Source organism: Talpa occidentalis, unplaced genomic scaffold (genome assembly GCF_014898055.3).
Source record: "Talpa occidentalis isolate TD23 unplaced genomic scaffold, MPIMG_talOcc4v2.1 talOcc4.13, whole genome shotgun sequence".
NCBI lineage: Eukaryota > Metazoa > Chordata > Mammalia > Eulipotyphla > Talpidae > Talpa > Talpa occidentalis.
This window is the reverse complement of record NW_023601322.1, coordinates 61,745,276-61,765,662: the sequence shown is the minus strand read 5'-3', so window position 1 is coordinate 61,765,662 and position 20,387 is coordinate 61,745,276. Positions and strand designations below refer to the sequence as shown.

At 40.1% G+C, this 20,387-nt stretch overlaps 1 protein-coding gene across 7 annotated transcripts in view; it reads right to left on the bottom strand.

Annotated features, from left to right (window-relative positions):
- The window catches only part of PPP2R2B (protein phosphatase 2 regulatory subunit Bbeta), a 325,271-nt gene that overhangs the window by 304,579 nt on the left and 305 nt on the right, over positions 1–20,387 (bottom strand). Inside the window, exon 2 of one of the 7 annotated variants that reach the window (XM_054694274.1) lies at positions 16,091–16,247. The exons of the other annotated variants lie outside the window; for them this stretch is intronic. The gene's annotated coding sequence lies outside the window, so the exon portion shown is untranslated. The remainder of the gene's footprint in view (positions 1–16,090; positions 16,248–20,387) is intronic. 7 annotated transcript variants of the gene reach the window in all.

Below are 20,387 nucleotides of genomic sequence, written 5' to 3'. Positions count from 1 at the left end.
TTTCTATTGTTCTTTCCCAGAAATGTGCTGACTTTCTTGATCCTAAGTTATTAGTGATGCTGTGTCTAGAGGGACTATTCTCTTAGAGATTTCTTTATCTACTAAGAGCCAAATGCAGCTGACATAATTTTATAGAGGCTAAAAAGTAACATTCATGCTTACCTTTCAGACAGAGATAGTTCTCTTTGCACTCAACTCAGGGAGAAGGCAGAATCAGAAGGACCAACTTAATATATTCTTTATTAGTTACTTGCTAGACTTTTATAGCTGAAAGCAGCAATATTAATCTCAAAGTCTGAGAGGCAGAAGATGGGACTTTTGAAGATCAAAAACTTGACTTTAAATACTGAGTATCGATGGAACTAGACCACTACCTCTCACCATACACAAAAATCAACTCAAAACGGATGAAAGAACTGGACATAAGACCTGAAACCATAAAATATCTAGAAGAAAATATAGGTAAATCACTACAAGACATACATCACAATAACATCTTTAAAGACTCATCACTAAATGCAAAGAAAGTCAAGGAAAAGTAAACACCTGGGATTACATCAAACTGAAAAGCTTCTGTACAGCAAAAGAGACATTAACCAAAACAGAGAGATGCTCCAGTGATTGGGGAAAAATCTTTGCACTCCAGTCAACTGATAAGGGACTGATCACAAATATATACAAACAACTCACATAACTCAACAAAAACAAAATAAAAAATCCAGTCAAGAAATGGGCAGAAGAACTTAAAAGACATTTCTCCAAAGAAGAAATGCAAATGGCCAGCAGGCATATGAAAAAATGTTCAACGTCCCTTATAATCAAGGAAATGCAAATCACAACCACATTGAAATACCACATTATACCAGTAAGAATGGCACATATCAAAAAAAACAAGCAACAACAAATGTTGGTGAGGATGTGGTGAAAAAGGAACTCTCCTACACTGCTGGTGGGAGTGCAAACTGGTCCAGCCACTATGGGAAGCTGTCTGGAGGTTCCTCAGTCTACTGAAAATGGAGCTACCATATGATGCGGCAATTCCACTCCTAGGGATCTACCCAAAGGACACAAAAACATTGATTCAAAAGAACACCTGTACCCCTATGTTTATTGCAGCACTATTTACAATAAGTAAAGCCTGGAAACAACCCAAATGCCCAAAAATAGATGACTGGATCAAGAAAATGTGGTATATATATACAATGAAATATTACTCAGCAATCAAAAAAGATAAACTCATGCCATTTGCAGCAACGTGGATGGAACTAGAAGGAATTATGCTCAGTGAAATAAGCCAGAAGGAAAAAGAAAAATATCAGATGGTTTCACTTACAGCAGGGATACAGGGAACCAAATAAGACATCAGTGCAAAAAAGTAACAACATTACAAAACACAACAAAGCAAAAACAGACAATTATAAATCAGAGACATCCTGCAGGGGACGAGGAGGGAGAGGGATCAGAGGGAGGGAGGGAGGAGCACAGGGGACTGAGGTGATGGTGCACGGGTGCATTGGGGAAGGAAACTCTGTGGGGACAACACCTGAGGGGGTGGGGGGAAGCAAGTATTGTTTACAAATGAACAATGATGTAAAAAATAAAAAAATTAATAATAAAAAATGTACTGAGCACCAGTGTCTATAAGATGGAAAACCTCGCATTTATTCTATGAAGAAGATTAAAAAGGGAACATGCATGCCGACTGCATAAGAGCATCACTGTGAAAGGAGACCAAAGTCTGACCAGTGGCAGGGAGCAGGAGTATCTGAAGGATAAGCCTGCAATTTGGATGAGTCTTCACAAGAAGGTCCACCACGCCCAGTCCTGGCAGACGTGTAGTGGAAATGACAGTTTGTAGGAAATCTCAGTCTGTGAGATTTGCACTTCAAGTTCAAGGTGAAACCCAGAGCTATTGTAAGCTTCTGGGAGATGGAGTAACCTCATGTCAACCAATGTGGTTCCTGAGCGACAGTTTTAACGACTGTTCCTTTAGACTGGCTGGATATATCTGCTTGGAGTCTCGCTACCTCAGCATAGGGAGAAAGAGACTTTCAGAACTGGCTATTACTGCCTGAGGGAAAAGCAGAAACACTTAAGGACAAGGTGGTAGACCCAAAGGTGCCAGGAGCAAAATACATGGACTTTGAATAGGACTTTGCTGCAGGAACACATTCAACAGCAGCTGATAATAGTATTAACATCAGGAACCAACCAGACTTGAAAAAGTCGTATCTAAGCCAAGACTGGCAGAAGATATACACCAAGCACATTTGATAAGGAACATGTATCTAGCCCATTTAAAACATGTTTACCATTCAGTAACTAAAAGGAAACTAGACAAAAGTGGGGCAAAATAGTTGAAGACACTTCCCCAAGGATAATATACAAAGGGCAAATAAGCACACATATAGGTTCAACATCATTAGTCATGAGGGAAATGCAAATTTATTTATTTATTTTTTTGTGTGTGTATAAGAACCGAGTTGTAGGCCAGAGGTACAGAGGGTGAGAGATTCACTGGAGACAGAGTGGGGAGAAGAACAGGCAGCTCTACTGAAATACTCTGCTGAGGGGAGCAGGAGGCGAGACAGGAGAGGTCTGCTGCACCATGTGGGTCACCTCTGTGACTAGGGATTGAACTTAGGCAGTAGCGGTGAGAGTGTTGAGACTTATTCCACAGGCCACCAGGAAGACCCACAAATGCAAATTAAAACCATAATGAAAAGCATTGCATGCCTATGAGGATGCTGAGACAAACTACCCCAAGTAGTGGCAGAACACAGAGCAACTGGAATTACACCCCACTGGTGAGAATACAAAATGGTGACTTTGGAAAATGCCTGCTAGTGTTCTAAAAAGTTAACACTCATCTAAATATTTATTGGGGGGAAATAAAAACATATGTTCAAGATACTTTCATTTTAATGTTAACCATTTTATCCACAATAGCTCAAAATTGGAGCGACTCGGTCTCCACCAGCTGGTTGATGGCTATAGAATTACAGATACTGTTCAGCAACTAGAAGGAGTTACTGATAAATGCAATACAGGTACAGCTCAAAATCAATGTTAAGTGAAAGAAGACAGAGACAGAAGGCCTTCTTCAGTATGACTCCATTATGTGACTTTCTAGAAGGTAAAACCATGTGACCAATGTAGGTCACTGGGTACCAGAGTCAGGTGGTGGTAGGAGAGGGGTTTGATTTCAAAAAAGTAGAAGACAACTTTTCAGGGTGATGGAAAAGTTCTTTGTACAGTTGAAAATGGTAAACCCTACTCCCGCATGGCTACTGAGCACTTAACATGTGTCTTGCATGACTGAGTGACTGGATTTTTAATTATACATACTTTAAATCAAATATAAATGAAATTAAAAGCTATAATGGAAAACTTTAAATGTGTTTGGGACAACTGGGCATTTCATTTATTTTTTAGCTGAATTTTACAAAATCAAAATACAAATCAAGTGTTTTCTAATGAAAATTTAATATGAATTAGAGTGTCTTCTAAGTGTAAAATCAACAATGAATTTCAAAGATTTAATGTCAAAAAAGGGGATACAAAATGCCCCAATATATCTTCTATTGCTCACAGGTCAAGATGACAATATTTGGATATAAGTTAAATAAAACACATTATTAAAATTAATTCCTCTATTTCTCATACATTTTTTAACATGGCCTCTGGAAAAATTTATATCATATTATGTGACTTTACATCATATATCTGTGGGCCAGCACTATTTTAATGTTGTAGTGGTGGTTACCAGACTGCATGCCCTTGTGAAAACTTATTAATTGTACATTCAAAATTCATTTTGTGGGCCTCCCTGGTGACGCAAGGGGTTAAGCACCGCACTGTGAAGCAATCCACAGCCTCTGCAGCATGAGTTTGATTCCTGGCCAGCCAGGGAGCAACCCACATGGTGAAGCAGACCTCTCCTGTCTCGCCCGCTGCTTCCCTCAGCGGTGTATTCCATCAGTCTGCCTGTTCTGTTCCCCACTCTGTCTCTGGTGGATCCTCTCACCCCCGCATCTCTGGCCTGTACCCCAGCTCTTGTATGCATAAATAAACAAATATTAAAAATTTCATTTTGTACATTGGTGGAATTTATTATGTCAGTTATGCCTCCTAAAACAGATTAAAGTAAAAAAGACAATTCACATTAAAATACAGCCATCAGCACAGAGCAGCAAAGTTGAGTCCTATGTGGGGAGGATAAGCCTGATGGGGAGCAGTTGTGTTGGTGGAAGCAGGAGGAGTTATACCCAGCAAGGGGTACTGCAGGGAGAGAGGACCTTATGGGAAACAGCTGATTCTCCTGAGGACAAATGATGGACCAGGGTTATCATTCTGATGGGGATGGAAAGGGAATGGAGGTTGGGTATGTGTGAAATTAAATGTTTATGCCCTAAATTATCAGTTGAAATCTGAAAGTCACTGGGTTGCTATGAAGTGGCAGAACCACATCTTTTGCCATCAGCCAAGGGAGAAGTTGAAATTGAGAAACACAGTTGTATTTTTGTAGCAGTGAGTTGGAGAATTCTTGCAATAATATATTGTAAGCTGTCTATAGGACCATTGCTACAGGCAGGCCTAGTTCAAGTAGCACTCTTGCAGAGTGGCTGGAGGATCCTGGTTAAAAAAAATACTTCTCAGACAAGTGCTGTCAAAATTGGGGTTTTTATGTCTACCATGGAAATTTTCATGTAACTGATCATCAAAAATGTCTGTAGAATGAATATCGTTAGAGATGGGAATTCACACAGAGATGCCTTCTGGTCTTCACAAAGTTGGTGTGAAGGACACACCGGGTCTGAACAACCTTCCTAAGGACAACCCACTGGCTGTGGTGTGGAAAGTGCTGGGCTCCTGATTGTCAAGTTCTCTTGCTTGGGCGAGTCCCCCTTGCAGGACAGCACTCAGCAGGTGTGTGTGAGCCATTAGCAAGTACTTGTGGTTACTTATTAAATACACTTACCTCCCTCAATATGTATTTTTGCAAAAGGCTACTAAGTCATTTGGACAAATATATGTATTCATTGTTTGGATCTAACTACTTTTTTATCTATTTATTTTAACATTTATCATTTTTTTAAAAAATTTTAGACAATATGTGCTTCTCCCCACCCCCTCAGATTGAGTCCCCATAGAATTTCCTTCCCCAAGGCACCCATGCATCATCACCACAGTCCCTTGTGCTCCTCCCTCCCTCTGTGGATCTAACTACTTAATTAATGAACTGTCAGATCTTTCTTTGGGTGTTGGGGTGCTATGAAACAATGGGTGAGACAATAAGGGCTCGGCACACTGTGTTCAGAGCCCTCTGCTCTGTTGCAGTTCTGAATACTGTTTCCACATTGTGCAGAAGACGTTGATAACCTAGAGAGTGGGGGAATTTACCCAGGGGTGCACACCTGGGGTTTAACTCCAGGTTCCCCTCAATATAGAACTCATGCTCTTAAGCCCCTTGGTTTAAGATCCTTTAGATCAACTCTGGCAATAGTCACTACTGCCCCACCCCCCCAAAAGCAGATGGACCATGGAGAAGCACAGTGGGAGAGGAGTTCTCTGGGGACTTAGAGAGGGCTGTGGAAGGTCACAGAATGAAGCAGGGTTACTGACCCCAGCTGTTTCTAGCTATCAACTATTCTCAACAATCGAAATTTACACTGAGAGATGAAGTGACTTGTTCTGGGTCCCAAGAGGAACTTCTCCACTCTCCTGAAGTATGATACCCTACCCCTTTAAAAACAGAGGAAAGGGAGTGTATTCAGTATTAATGAGCTGAATTCAGTTCATTAGCTTCTGGGGTGTTCCTGTATTTTTATTCTAACCTCAATACACTTCAAGGAATGAGTCTGTCCCTTTTCTTATCTGGATGATTTGGGAGCATTTTCCTCACAATTATGCATGAATTACTATCCTCTCACAAGGTCAGTAAAACCTTTCATTAAAAATCTGATTTATTTGCATCCATAATCTTCTTGTTAGACAGCCTCCCTAATACACTGGCATGAAGGTGTTTTTTTTTTTTTTTTTTTTTTTTTAACGAGACTTTCCAAAATATTGAAGGAAGCCTCCTCAATAATGGAAAGCATTAACTATCTTAAACAGGAACCCATTTGCAGATTAAATTTGCCAAAAGGTCAGCCCGCAGCTGCCACTGTGTTGCAAACCCCACATGTCCTCCATGTCACTAACGGTGACATATCTTGAGAAGAGTCAGGGTCTTTTCCAGTCTGTTGATTCTCTGTTTCAATTAGAGTAGATTTAAGAGTCCCCGAGCTCTGGTTTCTAGGTGGCCTTGTACAATATTATTAATAATTCAATCATACCTGTGCTGATAACAGATTGCATTTCTACCCTTGCCCGCATGCCCCTCCCCACACAGCCCAAACAGATTAAGAACTACCCCATGGCTAATTTCGTTAGCAGTTTCTATCTGATTGACATCCATTTATCTAATTGCAGCAGAAGATTTAATTTTCATTTTGTTCACTTAAAATTAATGGAGAAAACCTGTTTACCTTTTAAATATTTGACTCATTCTTTCTCAGTTCCTGAATAATGTGGAGAGAGCCCATTCCATGAGCCGAATCCTGTGTTTTATCAGTTTCATTCTCTGAATTCACTTCAACTGAGCCGAGTTATTTCCAATTTGAAGCCTAACGTGAAATGTAATTTTTGTTCACAAATAATTTTATTTGTGACAACAATGAGGGCAGCAGAGTGTTCATTTGGGAAGTCAGAAAATTTTAGAAATAGAAAAAATTAGGAAAAGCTCTACAGTCTTGGGTTCAAAACCTGGTTTGGACATTTAGGGACTGCGAAGTAACCCAGGACAGGTGACTTAAACTAGACTTGAGACAGGGTGACACAGGGAGGTAACTAGTGTACAAAATTTAAGGAGGTGTTCACTCTTGGTGTTGAGGCATGGTTCTTGGAGTGAGCCCCTCCATCCTTAAATGCTGTAGTCTGGCAGCCTGCTTCACCCCACTCTGGCCTTGATCTCTTATCTCTATATCTCTTGATCTCTTATCAGTTATGTCATCTATGAAGACATGCTGGTAATAGTGACCTTCCTCACAGTGAAAAGTCATATAAAGAATTTAATATATTGCCTGGCACATAATAAACACTCAATAAATGTTCAATGACATTACTATTGATACTATATCATTTTTATGGACTGAATGCTTGTGCTAAGTCCCAGTGTAATAGTATTTGGAGGTGGGAGTCCTTGGAGCATGGTAAGGGTTAGATGAGACCATGAGAGAGGGGCACCCAGGATTGAATTAGTGTCCTGAAAGAAGCAGTTGTTGCTTGCTCTATATCTGCAAGTGAGTGCACAGCAAGAAGAAATCTGTCTGCAAGCCAGGAAAAGTGTTCTCACCAGAACCTAACTGGGCCAACACCATGATCTATGAGAATGAATTTGATGTTTAAGCCACCCAGTCTATGGTATATTATGGCAACCCAAGTTGACATAAACAATTATGTTGTATTATGCAATTTGAACATGTCAACATTAGACTACCAGTGGTTTCTCATGTTCATTTTAGAATAAAATATGAAATCATTAACAGGTCCCAAAAGCCCAGCTGATCTGTTCCTTGCATATTTATGCAGTAATATCATGTAGTGATCTTTCTGGAAATCTCTGTACTCCAATCACATGGATCTTCTTTTGGATTCTAGAATGCACCATGTTCTATATCCTTCTACCTGCCACAGGGCCTTTGCATAGGCTGTTCCCAGTATAAAATGCTTCATCATTCCTTCTCACATAGTTCTCTCTGTTTCTTCCTTCATATTATACTTTGACCATCATTTCTTTATGGTATAAATCACTTTCTTGGCTTTTGAATAAATCATAGCTGGCACTTATATATTTATATGTCTGATTATTTGATTAGGTTCACTCCAAGCAAATGCTAAACTCAAAAAGGGCAGGGACATTTCTGCTCTGACCAGCAATTTATCATCAGCACATTAGCATATTACTAGTGGGTTTACCATAAATAATTGTAGTGAATGATATAAAATGAATACTGCCATGGTGCCATTTTTGAAAGGTCTATACTTGATCAGGGCACACGCATATACATCTCACATAGCAGACCACTACTTTGTGTTAATGTGCCTGTTGTGTGGTTTCCTCATAATGAGCCCAAATGACTCCTGTCTTTACACGGTCACATGCAGATTCTATATTCTTCAACATGCAGCCATCTTCTTTGCATATTTGTTACTTCATCAAAAGTATTTGTTGGACTCCTAGAATGGGTTGTACATTAAGCTTGGCTAGATATTTACAGTGAATAAAGTTACATTATCTGCACTCAGGATTATCTCAGCATAGTGGGGGTCAAATCATATGCACACAGATCTGAATAAGGACAGTGTATAAATTTAAGGATAAGTTCTAAGAAAACGTTTAAACTTCCTGAGAGAAGGTCTTTTCATTTGAGGAATCAGTGGTCATTTCCTGAATGAGGTGACTATTTGAATTAATACCTAAAGAGTAAGTAGGAGTTATACTCATGAAAAGATGGAGGGGAAAAAAAAAACCCCACTATTTTCAATGTCTAAGACCAAGGATAAAGAAAGGATGTTGAGGCACATGCCTAGAGGTGACAATCCATTATCTCTTTTGTTCATTTGTCTATCCATCCATTCACTTTTATTTATTTTAAATAGCATTCAAGTCCTTCCAATGAACCAAGAAGGATTTTGGTATGAAAATGTGGTAGGAAAAAAGGTTAAGTCCTGTGCTTTTTTGGGATTTTTTATTGGCATGTTTAAATTCTATCTGTATCCAAGAAATTCACTTAATATACAGGAATTGTTGCTAAAAATAACAAGCACACAACCCTATAGGCAGATACCTGTGTAATGCCTCATTTTAGGCCATTCTAAAAATGTAGCTGTCCTCTGGAGACTGTTCATGAGGGTAAGATGTTTTGAAAGAAAGATTGAGTTTATATTTGAAAGAGCCTACTTGCTATAAGTTCAGAAGTATAGCCAAGTTCTTAAACCAAAATCAATGTTGGCTTATGCAATAACTCTTCAAAGACCCAGGCAAGCTCCAAGAAAACATCCAAAGCAGACATCTGCAATCTGCATGGTCTTGGTAAGCTCTATGAAGGGGTCTGAGGGAGGCCTTATCAGAGAAGATCCCTCTTAGACAGAACCTTCCCCAACTAATTAAATACCCAGCTATAGATTAATGTACAGCATCATCTACTGAAAAAAATAGAAGCTCTGCATGCAAATAGTGAGGAGGTGAAAAACTACAATAAACAGCAACCTGAATCTTCAGGGGAAGACTACACCACAGAGAGAGAACAAATCTCCAGAACATAATCATGAAGACATGGAAAATCTCTACTTCCTATCAGATACAGAGCTTGAAAGCTATGATTAATAATTTCAAAAAAATGGAAGAAAATAGAAAAAGTAATGAAAGATATTCAAGAATATTCAGAAAAACAAGTGAATGTCCTAAGAAATAAAATTAATGAACAGAAAAAAATTGAAAAGAGACATTATTTGAAGGAATAATAGAGAAAAACTTCCTAAGCCTTGAGAAGGAACTAAATATACAAGTCCATGAAACTAAAAGAACACCAGGGTACCTAAAAAGAATGAGACTTACATCAAGACACATAGTAATGGAACTTCCAAGAGTTCAAGACAAAGACAGAATATTGACACTGACTAGGGAGAAGAAGCAAATAACCTATAAAGGAACCCTGATCAGGTTTACCTCTGACTTTACTCTCTGAAGAAACACTATTGGTAAGGAGAGAACAAAAAGACATAATCAAAATACTTAAAAATAAAAACTTCCAGCCAACAATACTCTATCCTGCAAAGCTCTCCTTCATTTATGAGAGAAACAAAGACTTCTCAGACAAACAGAGACTGAAGGAGTTTGCAAACACTGGACACCAACCCCTCACTTCAAAAAATGTTAAAATGTATCTAAATTGAAGAACACACACAAAGAACTGAACAAGGAAATAGATAAAACCACAAAATTAAGAATGAAATAGAAGCAACAGACTTTCATATATCAACAATTACTCTAAATGTATGGAACCCAATACTCACCAAGTAAAAAGCACATAGTGGATTAGGAAACAGAATTTAACTTTCTGCTGTCTCTAGGAATTGCTTCTGAGTTCTACAGATAAACAAGCTCAGAATAAAAGGTTAGAAAACAATGCTACAAGGACATGGGGAAGAAGGCAGGACAGCCATACTTATATAAAATGGATTTTCAGCTAAGAAACAGGGATAGACACTGTGTAATGATTAAGGGAACACTGTATCAAGAAGACATAACATTAATATAGACTCACCAAATGAAGGAATACCAAAATATATCAGTCTATTGCCATCAAATCTGAAAACAGACATTGGGAAAAACACATTCATGACAGGGGATTTCAACACTCCACTTTCACCAATGGACAGATCAGCCAGGCAGAAAAAAAGGACACCAACGCCTTAAACAAAGAATTAGACCACATGAACTTCATAGGGCACTGCACCTCCCAAAAGCTTCTCAATTACACATGGAACGTTCTCCAGGTTTGACTACATATTGGGTTGCAAAACAAGTATCAACAAATTCATAAAGGTTGAAATCACACCAAGCATCTTCTCTCATCACAATGGTGTCAAATTAAAATCAACCACAAAAAGAAAACAGGAAAACCTCTAATATGTGGAGACTTCGTGTATGTTCGTCACTACTGAATGATGACTGAGTTAACAGGGAAATCACAGAAGAAATTAAAAGTACCTTGAGACAAGTGATAATGAGGACACAACCTTCCAGAACTTATAGGACACAGCAAAAGCAGTACTAAGGGTCACATAAAACCAAACTAATAACTCTAGGAATTTGATTGTTGAACTGAGGCTGCCAGAGAGAGGGGAAAGGTGAGAATTATGTGGGGAGGGACTACAAGGGACTGTGCTGGAGGACTATGGGTGCTTTGGTGGAGGGTGTGGTATAGTGACAACACCTGAAGGGGAAGATCCTATACCTCTAAAAGACAAACAATATTGTAAACCAGTGTTACAAAAAAATTAAATAACACTCATCTCTGTTACAATTACTGAGGATGGCAGGACAAGGCAGAGGACAAGGATTAGCACCCTGAACAGGTGTTCTTTGTATACAATTGGCCAGGAGTAGGAGTGGGAGCAGAGGTTGTTTAAGAAAGACAAGAGGAATCCTAGGGGCTTACCATCTCCCATTCCCATGACTATTTTTTTTAAGCTCAAACTTTCAAACTAGCTCTACCCCCAAGATAGATTCTTCAAGGAAGTTCTTTGCTTAGGAAAAATGAAAAGAAATAGAATCCAGTATGTATTTCTAGGAAGACTGGTATTTTCTTTGCACCCTAGGCTCCTTTATTTTTTACTCTTCGAGTTTTCAATGATTTTTTCCATCTTCACAATCACCTATTTACCTTTACTTGAGGACCCTTCAGAACATGGTCCTTGATAGATTATCTCACTTTGAAAAGATGAAAGTGAATTGTGACCTGGAGAACTTGAGGAACTCAGCTTCAAATATAAGAACTTGTCCTCAAATGCAAGAAATACAATAAGTATATTTTGATTATTACTCAGTAATTCAAGTTCAAGGACTCAAAGTTAAATTCTTAAATCCTTTAATGAATTAACTACAAGGAGAGATCCTTAAAAGCGATGAAGCTATTTACGCTCCATTTACCTCCTGTTCTACTGAACTGAAGTAGCTCAGCGCTTTCCACTTTCCACTTGTGTGGCCTGTGGTAAGACTTTCAATTAGGACTAACCCAACTCCACATCTATGGGTTATAAAGAATCAACGGAGAAAATGACATATGGTGGAGAGCAGGTGGCTTTAAGAAGCAATATTCACTATGTCTATATGAAATCACAACAAGTATAAATATTTAATTTTCAATGTTTGAAAGAGAAAGGAGATTTTCTTTGAAAGTGGACATTAATGCATATGTAAATTAATTATAATTCATGACATTCCTCATACAGACCATTATTTTAGAAAATGATGTGATCATTTCAAACCAATATTGATGTTTTGAATGTTACAATACTTTTAAAGATTTATTGCCTTGTATTTTTCACTTTTCCTTAAAGAGAGTCTTCTAACATGAGCAGGCTGAACTGCAGAGGAAGTCATAGGGTTTTTGTTTACCAAGCATGTGTTATGTGGGTTCAGAAAACACCCATGGGGGCCTTTGGGAAGCACTGGTGAGGGTGGTGGCATTTTATAAAACTGTCCCACCGGACTACTGCCTGGTACCTCACTGCAGCCAGTATAAAGGTGACACCCCAAAGTTAATGATCTGTGTTATCCTGGGCACCATTTCTCATCTTTGGTGATTTCCAACTTTAGGATATATTCACAACTATCTCTAAATTTGATCTCATGGCACAATCCACTAAACAAAATATTCCTAATCTGCGAACCAGCTAGGCATCCAAATGGCATAATGAAGCAGCTGTTGTTGCAAAATGTGTTGTTGGTCAGGTGGACCCTAGTTTAAGTATGAAAAGCCAGTGGAGGGTGACCTTGTAAAGAATAAAGGTCAAGAGCCTCCCTGGTGGTACAAAGGGTTAAGTCTCAGCACTATGAAGCTATCCACAGCCACTGCAGCAGAAGTTCGAGACATCTCCTGTCTTGCCTGCTGTTCCCCTCAGCAGTGTATTTCAGTAGATCTACCTGTTCTGCTCCCCACTCTGCCTCTAGTGAATTCTTTCACCCTCACATACCTCTGGCCTACACCCCAGTTCTTGTAAGCATAAATAAATCTTTAAAAAAATAAAAGGTCAAGTGCTAGTAAATAAACATTAGGGGTTTGGGGCTTATGGACAAAGCCGTCTTCTCTGGCTATGAGATGAAGCAGAGAGCGGATCCAATACCCCAGATGAGAACTCCTAAGAGACCAACTAGGTCTGTAGTACCCAGAATATAAACTTTCTCCCTGGTGCCAAAGTAGCACTCTTCTTAGTGCACTGTTCTCTGCATTAGAATCAGTGGTCTCCACAAAGGCCACTTTCCACTGGATGTCCCAGTGGAACACACATTCTAGAATTAAAACCCAAGGTGTCATTTTTCTCCTTCCTTTTTCCCTTTTTTTCCATATATGTTTGACAAACAAATGCTATGGGTCTGCTTTCCACGTAGTTTTTTTTTTTTTTTTTTTTTTTTTTTTTAATAGAGGCATGTTTTTCTTTATTTATTTGTTTGCTTGTTTGTTTGTTTTGTTTATACATGCACTGGGTACAGTCAGAAGCGCAGGAGGGTGAGAGAATTCACCAGAGCCAGAGCGGGGAGCAGAGCAGGCAGAAGGACCGAAGTACACTGCTGAGGGGAGCAGCGGGCGGCAGGAGAGGTCTGCGCGCCATGTGGGACCCTCCTGCGGTGGCTGGGGAGCAGCCGGGGATCGAACCGGCACTGCAGAGGCCGCGGGCAGCTTCGCAACCCAGTGCTCTACCGCTGCGCCACCGGGGAGGCCCTCCACGTAGTTTTCACATATGCCCTGATCTGGCTTCGCTGGCATGTCTCTGGTCTAAGCCATCACCACCGTCACTTCCAAGAGAAAGCCAAACCTCGTTGGTCTTCCTGGTTCCACTTTGACCCCGAAATCTATACTTTCCCCAGAGCTACAGAAAAACATTCAAAAAATGTGAACCAGATCATTCTGTTCTACTTAAAGTTCCCTAATGCCTTCTTGTGCTCAGAATAAAATCCAAATTGCTTACCCTGGCATTCAACTGCAAACATTCTTCCCACAGCCCTTGGCATGACTAGCTCTCTCTCATTCATTTATCTCCTCCCCCTCTCACTTCATCAATCTAAAGAAGTCATCCTACACACACACACACACACACACATACACACACACACAGAGTACATCCCCCGCCTCCATTACTATTTCTTCATTACAGTTTCCACTATGGGAAATTCCACCACTTTAGGCATTGGGGTGGATTCATAAAGCTGCTGTTCCTTTGGCCTGGGGTTAGCTGTCACACCCAAGTGCAGACTTAGAGAAGGAATCTGCTCTGATCATTACACTTTCTTAAGGACTCACTCACAGATTAAGTGCCTTTTGTTCCCTGCCAGCGTGCCACTGTGTTTGGTCCATACATTATGCTGTATTCTGAGCCACTGTAGCAAAAATCAACTGCTATTGGCGCTTCCCCTCTGGATAAATTGTATTTGTTTTGTCTTCTTCTTGCTAGTATCTTAATATCACTAACAAAAACAAAGGAAAATCTCCATCTTAAAACCGTTACTATTTTTCTCTTCTCATTGCCTTTTACAATCAAACTCTTTGAAGAAAATGAAAATTTACACCTTATTACCCCAAATGCCTCTCTGCCTTCTAGGGTGGAGTAGAAATCCTGTTTATAGAAACTGGTTGTAAAATGCATGATTTCACATTCAGGCCAGCTATGTTTCTCATAGGAAGTTTCCTGAAGACAGAGCATTGGTATAACAACTCCAAAGGAAAACAATAATTTTATTCACTTTGAAGTGCTTTATACAACATCTGGCCCATGGCTGGTGTTCAACTATCTGTATTATCCACAACAAAAAGAAGCAAAGGGTTAATTTTTCAAAAAGGTATTTAAGTTATTCAAATTCTTTCCAACCCAGAAGAAACAAAAGAAAATTCTAACCAGATGTTACCTGTTTTTTCAGCCACTGAGAGAACATTCTATCTTTCTGTTCTCATTCTATATGTAGCTAATCAAATGATTACAGGTATGTGCCCTTGGCAGAGAGTGACAGAGAAATAAATCGTTTTCTTGAATTTTCTTTCTGTAGATCTGGGTTGCTGTTGCACCACACTACCCAGTACCCAGCATATGACTGGCATCCAAGATAGATGGAATAAATGAATGAATACACGCAGTGCCATGTGGCCAAGCAAGAATTCTAAGTCCGGTTTTTGGATTATAAGCCCCTGTGCCTGCCACTGTTAAACTGTATTGCCTCTCTTCATTTGCCTGAGTGGCTGTGATGGTGACTTCTACTTCGGCTCTTTGGTCCTTGCTGAAAACTCTAAAAACTGTCATTACCTGAGTGGGTATTTTTTCCCACCAATTGCCTGAAGGTGCCTCAGGACAGGGCCACTACTTGAACAACTTTCCTCAGAGCAAAACAAAATGAAAAAAAAAGGGTCCTCTTCATCAGCATCTATTTGTTATTCCACATGCAACTAACAAATTCATTTTATAAATAAGGATCCTTCTTGATAGAGAGGTTCAACTTAATTGCAAGCACACCTAGATAACAACACACTTGCTTTCAGAACCCAGTGGGGGGGCCTCCCTGATGGCCTAGGGGTTAAGTCTCAGCGCTATCACCAGTAAGGCCTGAGTTTGACCCGGGCCAGGGAGCTGACCCATATATCAGACCTCTCTGTCTCATCTGCTGCTCCCCTCAGCAGTGCATTTCAGTAGATCCACCTGTTCTACTCCCCAATCTGGCTCTGGTGGATCGTCTCACTCCCCCACCCCATGTACCTCTGACCCACAATCCAGTTTTTCTACACATAAATCAATCAATCTTAAAACGAAACAAAACAAAAAAAGAACCCAGTGGGCTTGGCCCCTTTATATTCTTTTATCAACCATGAGGGTTATGAAGAAGCAAGGCTGTTTCCTGGTGCCCAGACCCAATTCCAATAGCCCAGCAATGCCAACTCCAACCATTTCAATCTTTTACCCCAATTTTACTTCAAAACCTAAATACAGCAAGATCAGAAAAAGGAAAGTGAACAAACTATAAGCTTCGAAATGTTAAATTCTTCTTTTCTCACTTTTTACTAAGTGCTGTCATTATATTTACTCCCTGAGAATGCACAGATTTATTTCATAGTAAGGTGCCAAGCAACATGATCTCTCACCTGCATGAAAACAAAGGTTCTTCACCTCCAACACATGACCTGTGTTGTTTTGCAACTCCCCTCTGCTTTTTGCAGGCACTTTCTCAAGTCTGAGACCCTGAATGGCATCCCACACCCCCCCCCCCCCATACACACACCTTTTTCTGGAAAACACAGAATCCGGTTCACCTGCATTTTTGTATTTAGGCTCCGGCAAAGAAATCATCATAAAAATGACAGGCCTGTCAGAAAGAGTGATGACTTCACTGTGTAAGAGGCAGGTGAATGCACGGAGGAGGCTGCCAAGCTGAAGAGCTGAGGAACAGGAGGAAGAATAGACATGAAAGGAAATTTACTTTGGGGCCTCCCACTTCCTTTGCAAGTGGTTGGGAATAGTTTTACTGGACTTCCAGAAAGAACATGTTTGCTCCATAACAAACCATCTTAAATATTTTTCCACAGCACAGGGCAGGACTTCTGCCTTTCAACTAAAGTTGATAAAGTTGACCTCACTAGGTCAAAGATGATGACGACGCGACAGTGCCTCCCATCTTGGAAGGTTGACGAGGTAATATCACTATGCTAAGATTTTGTGTGGGTTGTTTTATTCAATTCTCGTTAACTCCTCCACATGTCACTGCTGTTTAAACCCTTTGAAGGCTCCCCACAGACTTTGGGATAAAGTTCAAGTGTTTTAACATAGATTACAGGACTCTTAAGGACTCGATCAACTTCTGCCTTTCCGTTAACCTCATCTTGCGCCATCTGAATCTCTCTTGAGGGGTCTGGTCACATCTATCCTCAGACACTTTTGGTTCTTCTTGTGTTTTGTTCTCTCTTTCCTATGAGCCTTTAAATAAGTTCCTTGCAACCCTGGCTCACACTCTTTACCTAACTAACTTGTACTTTCCTTCAAATCTTTAATACCCTTTTCTTGGGGAAGCCCCTCTCTAATTCTTCCTAAATTAGATTGGGTTCCCCCATTGTTTCTCTCCAAGATTCACTATTCTTCATCTTCAGAAGCTCAATAAGTATAGAGAGAGTTAGATGTGTGCCTTTCCTGCTAGACCTAAACTTCATGGAGGCATTTAGGTGTCACGCCTTCTAACCACGGTCATTTCTTTATCATCCCCTTGAATGTCTATAACATAAACAGACCTTCAATAAATAAGTGCAGACCAATTACATGCAGAATCTACATGTGAATCTTTCTGTTTCATCGACAAGGAAACAGGTTAAGGGGGACTACATGACAAAGATACACAGCAAATGGTGAAGTCACAGTCGGAGCAAGGCTGATACCCGAACCCATGTTTGCAGTCACCCGACAGCATCACCTTCTCAAAGTTGCCTCCAGTGCTACCAGGAAAAACAGAGACAATTACTATAGAATATTCATCTTAGAGGAAACTGAGTATAAATAGGTATTGGGATTCTGGAGGTGGGTGCGATGTTGACTGTTCTCCCATCTGGTTTCAGGCTACACAAGAGCGGCTGGGTGACTTGATCACTCTCTGGGTGACTGTGACACCCTCTGCACCTTGGTCACATGGCTCACTTTCCTGACACCTTGCTTCTGTCCCTCAACTATGCCTGACAGTGGGTAATAGGTAACCTCTAGATATACATTTTAGTCCTCCCCATAGATCTCAATGGAAAAAAGGAAAGCGACTTCCTCACATTCTGAAAGAGGTTGCCCAGGCAACAAAGACAGAGCCAGATACACCCAACTAAGACCTGTGAAGCCTTTGAACACCCCTCGAGACAGATGCCTGCTTCTGTGGGGGAGCCTCCAATGGGCATTTGCACACTTGTACTGGGGTATCACTGAAATATTCACTTCTAACAACTGGACAGTTTTTTGTAAAGATGACCCCAGGAACAGTCAACCATTATCTCCAGATTCTTGCTATGTGATCAGGTGAAGAGCTTAATGCTTAATATGTAGACTCTGCCAGAATCTAAAGGTGAAAGAAGTTCAGTAGTCCCAATCTTGTGGGATAAGAAAAGGGAGGAATATAAGTAATAAGAGAAAAATAAAGAATGGCCATTAATCATTGATTTTCAAAATTAAACTAGTTTGTACATAATGGTTGCTCCAACACAGTTCTATCACTTAATAGGCTTTGTAGCCTTTGATAAATTCCTTAGCATCTTAATAGTGAATTTTCTCATCCATAAAATGGGTTCATAAATGCAAGTAATTATCTGAAATATTCTCATGAGAAAAAAACTGTATTACCTATACATGGTACCAAGTGTTAACTAGGCTTGTTGTGATCACTTTGCTATATAAGCAAATAACAAATCACTATGTTGTACACTTGAAAGTAGGTTTATATTAATATATATATATATATATAACTAGGTGCAAGTATTACGAGGGTTTTGTAAGGAATAAGAAAAACCCATATAAAATGCTTAATGTGCGGCACACACTCAGTCTGTAATCAATGAAACTTATAGTTTAAGGTTTGAGTTCCTGAAAAGGTAGTGGAGCAGAGAGCTAAGTTGTCCCTTCCTTTGAAACTTAAACTTGCTGGTTTAAGTCTAGTGCAAAAGCAAGTTGGCATCACATCTGCTCCCATAATAATCAGGGACATCCAGAGACTGTCCACACTGGGCACTGGAAAGCTTTCACCACATCTCATACAGTGTGAGGCACCCAGTGGGTGCTCAAGGAGGTCTTATTGAGCTGTCAGCTTCAGGATATGCAGGCAGCTCAAGCACTGTGGGCATCTGGATGTTTAAAGGAAAGTGTGTCCTCCCAGGAGTCATTAAATGGGTTCTTCAGGGAAGTGGTAACAACACGCCACCTGATTGCTTTGTTCCGAAGTATTTTCCAACTGAGTTACTCTAGAAGAAATGCTGTTCTCTGCAACATAACTGCATGACTGCCAGTCCTCACTATGAAATGGCTTTTTGTGATGCTTGCTGGGGCGTGTGTGTGGAGGGAAGAGACTGGCAACAGGGGAGAGAGCCACAGGGCAGGACAAAAAAACCTTCTTCCAACCTGCTCCCAGACTCTGGCGTACTGTTGGGTGGGGTGGGGGTGGGGGTGGATATACAGCACGCCCTTCTGCCTCTGGAAAAATGGGTCCAAACCTCACTTAATTTTATTCTTCAGGCACAACTTGAAGTCTGAAAGTATTTTATCCTTGGAACACCAGAACCTCTTTGGAGAGAATTAAAATGGAAAATGTGTAAATGAGCACTTCTCTAAATTAAACGTTTTCTGGCTGAGCAGAGTAAATTAGCCATCGCCAGGAAGCATAGTACAACAGAATGGCTCTAGTTTTTGTTCGTGAGTCAAAAAATACAAGAAAGGATACCGTGTGAGAATGAATAACCTCTAAACGTGAATTTTGCAAAACTAATACTAGTGACTCGTTCATATTTCTGTCATTTAGTTTTTGCTATTTTGAAAAACAAACCACATGAAGTACTAATTAATAAAAGATATCATGTCTTATTAACGTTCATATAGTAATTACCCAAATCACAAATCCATCTGCTAAGTAGTCAGCAAACAAGACAAATGACTGCGCTCAGTTAAACAGATTATCAAATGCCTTTGGGAGTATGATCTCATGGCCAGGAAGCCGTGAATCAAGCAGCGACGCCTTCTGCCATGTGGACCGGCCAGATCAACCTCACGTAAGGTGAGACAGAGCCGCAGAGACCTCGGGCCACCGGGTCCTCTCTGGAGAGAAGGCAGGCGTATGCCAGTGTCAGCCTTTGTCCCGAAACTCAAGATTTGGTTTCTTAGAAAGACTTAAGAGAGAAGGCCCCAAAGATAGCACCTACAATAACATACAAGGCCTCTAACTTCTGCATGTCAAAGCCTTCTCAGCAAGACTTCTCAGCTCCCAACACAGTAGAAATTTGCATTTGCTTGCAAACACCTATGTCATCGCATCTCTAATTCTCTTCCAACATTCCTGACCTGTACACATTTCACTCCACTCCTTGGTAGGTATCTAAATAACAGAACCTATATCTTACTAGTCTTTTAAATATAACTAATAATAATAGTGATCATAAAGACAGTAACTGTGATTAAATTGTCCACCATTTCTGGTGATTGCAATGTGCTGGTCTCGGTCTCTGGATGTTTGTTTTAGTTTCTCTTTTATTTACCTATTTCCTGTCTTTTAATATTCATAACAGCTGCTTGAAACAGGTACATCCTCAACATCAAGGCCACCAAGGGGCAGAGTGGCTGAGAGACAGAGCTAGGGTTCATTTCTAGGTCTGAAAGATTTCAAAGCCTAGACTCTACAATCTCGTACAGGGCTTAGGGCATAGCCAAGTGCACAGTGGACACTGATCAATGTTAGTGGAATTAATATCTTAATATTCATTCATTTTGGCATTCCTTGGTAGTTGAGGTTAAATCTCGACTGTTTCTGCTTTCTTGTATATTTTTCCCAGTTATGCATGATGATAAGGGTT